At 44.6% G+C, this 10065-nt stretch overlaps 1 protein-coding gene across 1 annotated transcript in view; it reads left to right on the top strand.

The window, feature by feature from the left end:
- The window catches only part of pdss2 (prenyl (decaprenyl) diphosphate synthase, subunit 2), a 117547-nt gene that overhangs the window by 753 nt on the left and 106729 nt on the right, over positions 1 to 10065 (top strand). The window lies entirely within an intron of this gene.

Here is a 10065-nt window from a genome sequence, read left to right as displayed (position 1 = left end):
ACACACCCACGCAGACACAGCACGGCCAGGTATATACACACACACACACACACCCACGCAGACACAGCACGGCCAGGTATATATACACACACACACACACACCCACGCAGACACAGCACGGCCAGGTATATACACACACACACACCCACGCAGACACAGCACGGCCAGGTATATACACACACACACACACACCCACGCAGACACAGCACGGCCAGGTATATATACACACACACACACACACACCCACGCAGACACAGCACGGCCAGGTATATATACACACACACACACACACACCCACGCAGACACAGCACGGCCAGGTATATACACACACACACACACACACCACGCAGACACAGCACGGCCAGGTATATATACACACACACACACACACACCCACGCAGACACAGCACGGCCAGGTATATATACACACACACACACACACACACCCACGCAGACACAGCACGGCCAGGTATATATACACACACACACACACACCCACGCAGACACAGCACGGCCAGGTATATATACACACACACACACACACCCACGCAGACACAGCACGGCCAGGTATATATACACACACACACACACACACCCACGCAGACACAGCACGGCCAGGTATATACACACACACACACACACACCCACGATATACACACACACACACCCACGCAGACACAGCACGGCCAGGTATATATACACACACACACACCCACGCAGACACAGCACGGCCAGGTATATATACACACACACACACACCACGCAGACACAGCACGGCCAGGTATATATACACACACACACACCCACGCAGACACAGCACGGCCAGGTATATATACACACACACACACACCCACGCAGACACAGCACGGCCAGGTATATACACACACACACACACCCACGCAGACACAGCACGGCCAGGTATATATACACACACACACACCCACGCAGACACAGCACGGCCAGGTATATATACACACACACACACACCCACGCAGACACAGCACGGCCAGGTATATATACACACACACACACACCCACGCAGACACAGCACGGCCAGGTATATATACACACACACACACACACACCCCACGCAGACACAGCACGGCCAGGTATATATACACACACACACACCCACGCAGACACAGCACGGCCAGGTATATATACACACACACACACCCACGCAGACACAGCACGGGTAAACCCCAACCAGCACTTGCCAGGTATATATACACACAAAACACACACACACCCACGCAGACACAGCTACGGCCAGGTATATATACACACACACACACACACCACCCACGCAGACACAGCACAGGCCCAGGTATATATACACACACACACACACACACCCACGGCAGACACAGCACGGCCAGGTAATATATACAGCAACACACACACACTTACACACGCAGACCACAGGCACGGCCAGGTATATATACACATCACACCACACAACCCACGCAGACACAGGCACGGCCAGGTTTATATATACACACCACACACACCCCACGCAGACACAGCACGGCCCACGGTATATTTACACACACACCACCCCACGCCAGACACAGCACGGCCAGGTATATATACACACACACACACCCCACGCAGACACAGCACGGCCAGGTATATATACACAACACCACACCCACGCAGACACAGCACGGCCAGGTATATATACACACACACACACCCACGCAGACACAGCACGGCCAGGTATATATACACACACACACACCCACGCAGACACAGCACGGCCAGGCATATATACACACACACACACACACACACACACACCCACGCCAGGACACAGCTACGGCCAGGTATATATACACACACACACCAGCAGACACAGCACGGCCAGGTATATATACACACACACACCCACGCAGACACAGCACGGCCAAGTATATATACACACACACACGCACACACCCACGCAGACACAGCACGGCCAAGTATATATATATACGCACACACGCACACACCCACGCAGACACAGCACGGCCAGAATGCCACTTGGAGAAACATTCTTTGGTCATAAGGTGGAACAGTTTTGGAGTTTTGCAGTGGAACTGAGGAGGGATGTAAGAACGTACTACAGATCGGTTAAAAGTCGGGATCCTGTACTCGTATGTTGGAATAACCGGGACATTCTGCTTGTAAATATGTCAGAAAAGAGGAGGTTGGATGCAAGGTCATCACCTGTGGACAAAGGGTAACTGGAGACCTTGGGACCAAATAACCTTGGTACCACCGGTACTGATATGATCTCAGTACAACATGTATTAATCCACTATGAACCACTACGATCTTCAGGTCAAGTATTTTTTGGACAAATGTTTTAAGACAGTAAAAACAAAATTCAGGACTATTCATCCCTTTTCACTGTGCTGTCAATAAAATTCGATATACGAGGTCTGTCCAAAAAGTATCGGCCCTTTTTACAGGAGTTTTTTTCATGGAAAGAAAAGCGCCATGGAGCCGTTCATTACGCGGCACAGCTTATTACGGCTTTCAGGTGGATTTCAGATGGCTGTCGGTTGCTTTTCAGTCGTGTGATTATCCGAGAAATTGAGCATGAGCTGGACATGCCCCAACATGTCCTGTGAGGCTTCATCACGGCGTTGCTGTGCGCCATGCGGCTCCACCGCGACGCGCGGAATTTCTCCGCACGTCTGTCTCAGTGTGCCGAAAAAGTGCTGATGTCCACGTCTTTTCACAATTCCTGTGCTAGTCAGACGACATACCGGATCAAGACAGCATCCAGTTTAGAAATGAAAGGCACATTCCACTGTTACAGGAGATTTTGTCATGGAAAGAGGAGCGGAGGAATTCCGCGCGCCGCGGTGGAGCCGCATGGCTTAAAGCAACGCCGTGATGAAGCCTCACAGGACATGTTCTGGCATGTCCAGCTCATGCACAATTTCTCGGATAATCACACGACTGAAAACCCACCGACAGCCGTCTGAAAGCCGTCCTGTGAGACCAACACGGAGGTGGTTTTGTCCCGTGCCATGAACGGCACGGTGGCGCATCCGTCCGCTTTTCTTTCCATGAAAAAAACTCCTTTAACAGTGGAATGTGCCGAAAAAGTGCTGATGTCCACGGCTCCTGCCATTTTTGTGAAAGTCAGACGACGTCCCGGATCAACAAAGCCTTCACGTTGGAAATGATCTGGTTGTTTCAGCGGGGTGTGAGCCTGTCTATCGGCGCTGGGAGCGCGTCCTTAAAGCGGCAGTAACACTCCTTAATCTGTATAATCCCCACAAAATCGTCCCTGAAAGCCATATTAATTTTCCGAACGGTGTCCACCAGGAGGTCTCTCACAGTTTCTGGAAAAAATTGATGCAGCAAAGCTCCAAATCGTTCAGACATTTATTCGCAATAAAAATCAGACGAGAGGGGTGGACCAGTGCTCACACAAAGCCTGCTCACAGGCGAATGACGCAACCGACAGGCGTGAAAAAACTCACGCATGCGCACGAAGGTTCAAGCTTGGCTGATGCAATCACACGTGATTCAAATCCATATGGTTTTTGCAAAAAATAAAAAGGTCCGATACGTTTTGGACAGACCTCGTATGATTCTTGAAGTGAATTACATGAGGAACACATTAAAAACATTAGGTTGATAGGAAAAAATATTAATGGAGATATGGATGAAAACATATGACATAATCCACGTGGTTCTGAGATCATGGTGGATTGATACATGTGGTACAGAGATCATAGTGGTTCCAAGGTGTCTAGAAACCGGCCAAAGCCTGCATGATGTCACCCAAAGGTTTTCTATGGAAAACTTCAGTTTCCCATGGTCCTTTGAGTGCGTGGAGTAGTTCCTGTCGCCCAGTCACATGGTGTCACAGAATCAGAACAAACATTTGTTGTTTCCTTTTAGGTGTCTGGAAATTGACGACCTTTTGGAACAGTAAAATTGATGGTTTGTAATGGGGCTGTTCCACAAAGCGCCTTTCTTTCCCATGTAATCCAGAACAGCAAATCTGGGCACATTTTTAAGTATCATAGCAATTTCTTGATTCATCTTTTGTTAGTCTTGAAGAAACTTGGTATACGTAGTAGTTCTGGCCATCATCAGCACCAGCGGCTTTGCAGTCAGCGTAGAGAAATGATAATATTCCCGATAAACACTTTCAAAAACAACAGCTGCTCCGGCGTAATGTGACCTAAAAGACCGATAAGGGAATCGTTAAGCAAAAAGGCTGTTGATGTCGGTGGATCGAGTCATGGCCAGATTCTCAAAAAAAAAAAAACGGTATTCAGTATCCATCCCTAGTCTTCAGGGCTTCTCCTGTGTAGGGTGATGGAGTGTTGATGAAGTAGTTGAAAATGGCTTCCACTCAGAATCGATAAAACTGGTGAACTTCTCGAGAAAAATATTGTAGGTATCCACGATGATTCTCTGTATTTTCTCTTACTACCTCTTCTGATGTTCAGGATCGAGCCCTTTTGCTATATTGGACAAATTAGCTTGGCCGTCCAGTGTGGCTGTGGACATAAAACCGTGTGTTGCGCGTGACGTCACTTCACACCATCTATACTCAAGTATGATGTGTATATACTGAAAAATAATGCATTTATTTCATCCATCCACTTTCTATACCTGCTTACTCCAGTTAAGTGTCACAGGAGGGCTGGAGCCTATCCCAGCAGTCATAGGACGTGAGGTGGTGTTCACCCAGTCTGTCACAGGGACACGTACAGACAAACACATTCACAGCTGCAATAAAATGTTTCCAGTCCACCTAACATGCATGTTTTTAGGAGGAAGCCGGAGGAAATCCACACAAACACGTGGAGAACATGCAAACTCCACACAGAAAGGACACGTGGAAATTGATCCCATGACCTTCTTGCTGTGAGGCAGCGCTTCTAACCACAAAGCCACGGTGCTGCCTATGCATTTATTCATAATGATGATTATTATAATTTACAGTGCACCAGGACGTATTTACAGCACCTTTTCCACATTTTGTTTTGTTACAGCCTTATTCCAAAATGGAGTAAATTTTTGTCCTCATAATTCTACTCACAACACCCCATAATGACAATGTGATTTTTTTTTTTGAGATTTTTGCAAATTTGTTAAAAATGAAAACTAAGAAATCACATGTCGATACAGTGAGCAAAATAAGTATTTGAACACCCTGTGATTTTGCATGTTCTCGCACTTAGAAATCATGGAGGGGTCTGAAATTTTCATCTTAGGTGCATGTCCACTGTGAGAGACATAATCTAAAAAAAAAATTGGAAATCACAATGTATGATTTTTTAAATAATTTATTTGTATGTTACTGCTGCAAATAAGTATTTGAACACCTGTGAAAATCAATGTTAATATTTGGTACGGTAGCCTTTGTATGCAATTACAGAGGTCAAACGTTTCCTGTAGTTTTTTCACCAGGTTTTCACACACTGCAGCAGGGATTTTGGTCTACTCCTCCATACAGATCTTCTCTACATCTTTCAGGTTTGCAGTTTCAGCTCCCTCCAAAGATTTTCTGTTGAGTTCAGGTCTGGAGACTGGCCAGGCCACTCCAAGACCTTGTAGTGCTTCCTACAGAGCCCCTCCTTAGTTGCCCTGGCTGTGTGTTTGGGGTCATTGTCATGCTGAAGACCCAGCCATGACTCATCTTCAATGCTCTTACTGAGGGAAGGAGGTTGTTTGCCAAAATCTCACAATACATGACCCCATCCATCCTCCCTTCAATATGGTGCAGTCGTCCTGTCCCCTTTGCAGAAGAGCACCCCCAGAGTATGATGTTTCCACCCCATGCTTCACGATTGGGATGGTTTTCTTGGGGTTGTTCTCATCCTCTAAACATAAGTGGAGTTGATTCCAAAAAGCTCTATTCTGGTCTCATCTGACCACATGACCTTCTCCCATGCCTCCTCTGGATCATCCAGATGGTCACTGGTGAACTTCAAACGGGCCTGGACATGTGCTGGCTTGAGCAGGGGGACCTTGCTGCCCTGCAGGATTTTAAACCATGACAGCATCATGTGTTACTAATGTAATCTTTGTGACTGTTGTCCCAGCTCTCTTCAGGTCATTGACCAGGTCCTCCTGTGTAGTTCTGAGCTTTCTCAGAATCATCCTTACCCCACAAAGCGAGCTCTTGCATGGAATCCCAGACAGAGGGAGATTGACAGTCATCTTGTGTTTCTTCCATTTTCTAATAAATAATCATAACAGTTGTTGTCTTCTACCAAGCTGCTTGCCTGTCCTGTAGTCCATCCCAGCCTTGTGCAGGTCTACAGTTTTATCCCTGGTGTCCTTAGACAGCTCTTTGGTCTTGGCTATGGTGGACAGGTTGGAGTGTGATTGATTGTGTGAACAGGTGTCTTTTATACAGGTAACAAGTTCAAACAGGTGCAATTAATACAGGTAAAGAGTGCAGAATAAGAGGGCTTCTTAAAGAAAAATTAACAGGTCTGTGTGAGCCAGAATTCTTGCTGGTTGGTAGGTGTTCAAATACTTATTTGCAGCAGTAACATACAAATAAATTATTAAAAAATCATACATTGTGATTTCCGGATTTTTTTTTTTTTAGATTATGTCTCTCACAGTGGACATGCACCTAAGATGAAAATTTCAGACCCCTCCATGATTTTTAAGTGGGAGAATTTGCAAAATCGCAGGGTGTTGAAATACTTATTTTTCTCACTGTAAGTTTCACAGTCATTGCCATGAAGCTCAAAATTGAGGCCAGGTGTCTCCTGTTTCCACTGATCATCCTTCAGATGTTTCCACAGCTTAATTGGAGTCCACCTGGGGTCGATTCTGTTGACTGGACATGATTTGAAAAGGCACACACCTGTCTACATCTAATGTCCCACAGTTGATAGTCAGAGTACAAACCAAGCATGAAGTCAAAGAAATCTCTGTTGACCTCAGAGACAGGATTGTCTGGAGGCACAAATCTGGGGAAGGGGACAGAAATATTTTTACTCCTTTGAAGGTCCCAATGAGCACAGTGGCCTCCATCATCTGGAAATGGAAGAAGTTCAGATCCACCAGGACTCTTCCTAGAGCTGTCCGCCCATCTAAACTGAGCAATCGGAGGAGATGGGCCTTAGTCAGAGAGGTGACCAAGAAACTGATGGTCACTCTGTCACAGCTCCAGCATTCCTCTTTGGAGAGAGGAGAACCTTCCAGAAGGACAACCATCTCTGCAGCAATCCACCGATCAGGCCTGTATGATAGAGTGTCCAGACGGAAGCCACTCCTTAGTAAAAGGCACATGGCAGCCCACCTGGAGTTTGACAGAAGACACCTGAAGGACTCTCAGACCAGGAGAAACAAAATTCTCTGGTCTGATGAGACAAAGATTGAACTCTTTGGTGTCATGTTTGGAGGAAACCGGGCACCATCCCTACAATGAAGCATGGTGGTGGCAGCATCATGCTGTGGGGATGTTTTTCAGCAGCGGGAACTGGGAGACTATTCAGGAATGAATGTAGCAATGTACAGAGACATCCTGGATGAAAACCTGCTCCAGAGCGCTCTTGACCTCAGACTGGGGCGACGGTTCATCTTTCAGCAGGACAATGACCCTAAACACACAGTCACTGAACATCTCTGGAGAGATCTGAAAATGTCTGTGCACCGACGCTTCCCATCCAACCTGATGGAGCTTGAGAGGTGCTGCAAAGAGGAATGGACCAAAATGCCCAAAGATAGGTGCACCAAGCTTGTGGCATCATATTCAAGAAGATTTGAGGTTGGAATTGCTGCCAAAGGTGCATCAACAAAGTATTGAGGAGATGGTTTGAATACTTATGTACAAGTGATTTCTCTCTCTCTCTCTTTTATTTTCATGATATTGCAAAAAACAACAAAAAATTATGTCATCATTATGGGGTGTTGTGAGTAGAAATGTGATGGAAAAAATGAATTCCCTCCATTTTAGAATGAAGCTGTAACATAATAAAATGTGTAAAAAGTGAATACTTTCTGCATGCACTGCATCAAAGACTTACACAGGAATCAAAGCACTAAACAAAATAGACTCCAACAATAAAATGAAAGATGCCAGTAATGTGATGTACACTACAACAATGCACAGAAATCCCAAACAAAAAGTCCAACATGTACTCTGATCAGACTTGTATATGAGAATGAGATTTTCTTCTTCAGGAGGCATTTTTTTAATAGATGTGTTTGTCAAACCCGCTTGAAACCAGTGCTTTAAATAATTCTGGGATCCAGATCTTGATTACAAATACAAACCATATCAAATTCTATAAATTTGTTTTGGCGTTTTCCCCTTTAAAATTATAAATATAGAAAGAACAAAAGGAAAGTGGTTCAGATATTTTGAGTTGTCCTTAAAAAAGACAAACCAAAAGTGTAACTTCTTAGACACAGGTGAAAATCTCACGGTTTATTGTGACCTTTTTCATCAGCAAAGGTGTAAACATGGATGATGAACTTCCTGTCAGATCTCAGAAGTGAAGCGGACAACATTCTGATCCTGATTAATACTTGGCTGGGCAACTGCTGGCAAACTCCACGGCCGGTGCATGTTTATACTGTTACATCAAGAAATGCATTAGACATAAAAGTTGCGCCAAATCCCAAAGCAAATCTACCTGATCTGCTGTGGTGACTCAAAGTACCTTATGGGAACAGGCAAAAGACAAATTAATTTTAATAAAACTCTGGCATCCACTTTGAAGTAATCTGCTCTGGTAGAACCACACGAGTCACTTCCTCTGACAAATCCCCCCCCCCCCCCCCCAAAAGAAAGGAATGAATCCACAGTGTGACGGTGATTGGAAGCACTTTTTTATGTCCACTGTTGTATTTTTCAGTCAAACAGCTGCCACTGTCACTGACTGCCGCCGTCTGTTATCACGCTTTTCTCATCATTGTTGGGTGCGTTGCGTGCATCCAACAATGATGAGAAGAGCGTGATAACTTTGATACAGAGGAGGCACTGAGCACAACATTGTCATGCATTTTCCACACACAAGAGGTGTGTGTGTGTGTGTGTGTGAGGGTTTGATACACATACTCGGGATGTCTGTAGTAAAACATGATGGACGATGACATTGTGTGTAGTATTACAACTATATTCCAAAATCACAAAAAATCCTGATATCCACAGTGGAAATTGCTGCATCACACACACCTTAAATTAAGTGCTAAAAAAAATTAAAATACACCTTTTAATGCAGCAATAAGTCCTGCTCAGTATGTTCATTGGTGCACCATTTTTAGATTTCATAGACTGCAGTTTGTTTTATACAGTAAAATATTGCAGTAATTGTTTTCAATAAGAGTAAGAATTCTTTTTTGAGATTTTTTTTAAATTAACTATTTATGATTAGTAACTTACCCTAATGGGCTGCAGTGCACCTCAGCTGATTTTTTTTTTTTTTTTTTCACAGCAGCTCTGACCTAGTGGTGTTGAGAGGTGCACCTCCACCATTCAGCTAAAGTGAGGAAAAGTCTTCCCTTCTTTCCTCAGAGTCCCCCTCGCATGTCCGCATAACTCCAGACAAATGACCTCTGTTTGGTATCTCAGCTGAATTGTTTTTGTTTTCTGTTTGAGCACGCTCTACATGCCATGCGATCAAAAACAATGCTGGAGCACTGTACTCTGATGTCACAACACTGACATGACTCTTTGAATTGACAGTTACGACTAATATTATTATTACTATTTGGATAATACAGTCTTCAATTCATGCAACAACTTTTAGGTTAAAAACTTGTCTGGTTTGTCACCTTATTGTTGACAGTGAATCCTGGTAAGCAAGTAAAGCTGCATTTTTCTCATTTGCTGCCTCCTTATCAGTCTTGTCAGTATGATTAACTGATTAAAAAAAAAAAAGGTAGAAAAGTTTCTCATTCTTTAACATCAGCATGTCGTGATTTTGTATTGACTTATCGTGTGTTTCTGTGAAAACTAAGGCTTCCCGGTTTAAGCTCTGTGGGCCACATTTGACCGGTGTCCGCCCTGCTTTCACTGCGCATGCGTCTATAGTCATTTCTGAGCATCAACATCGATTATCACCTCGTTTCTGCTTCAAA

Source organism: Thalassophryne amazonica, chromosome 19, assembly GCF_902500255.1.
Source record: "Thalassophryne amazonica chromosome 19, fThaAma1.1, whole genome shotgun sequence".
Classification (NCBI taxonomy): Eukaryota; Metazoa; Chordata; class Actinopteri; order Batrachoidiformes; family Batrachoididae; genus Thalassophryne; species Thalassophryne amazonica.
The sequence above is the reverse complement of the archived record's forward strand: the minus strand, read 5'-3'. Positions and strand labels throughout refer to the sequence as shown.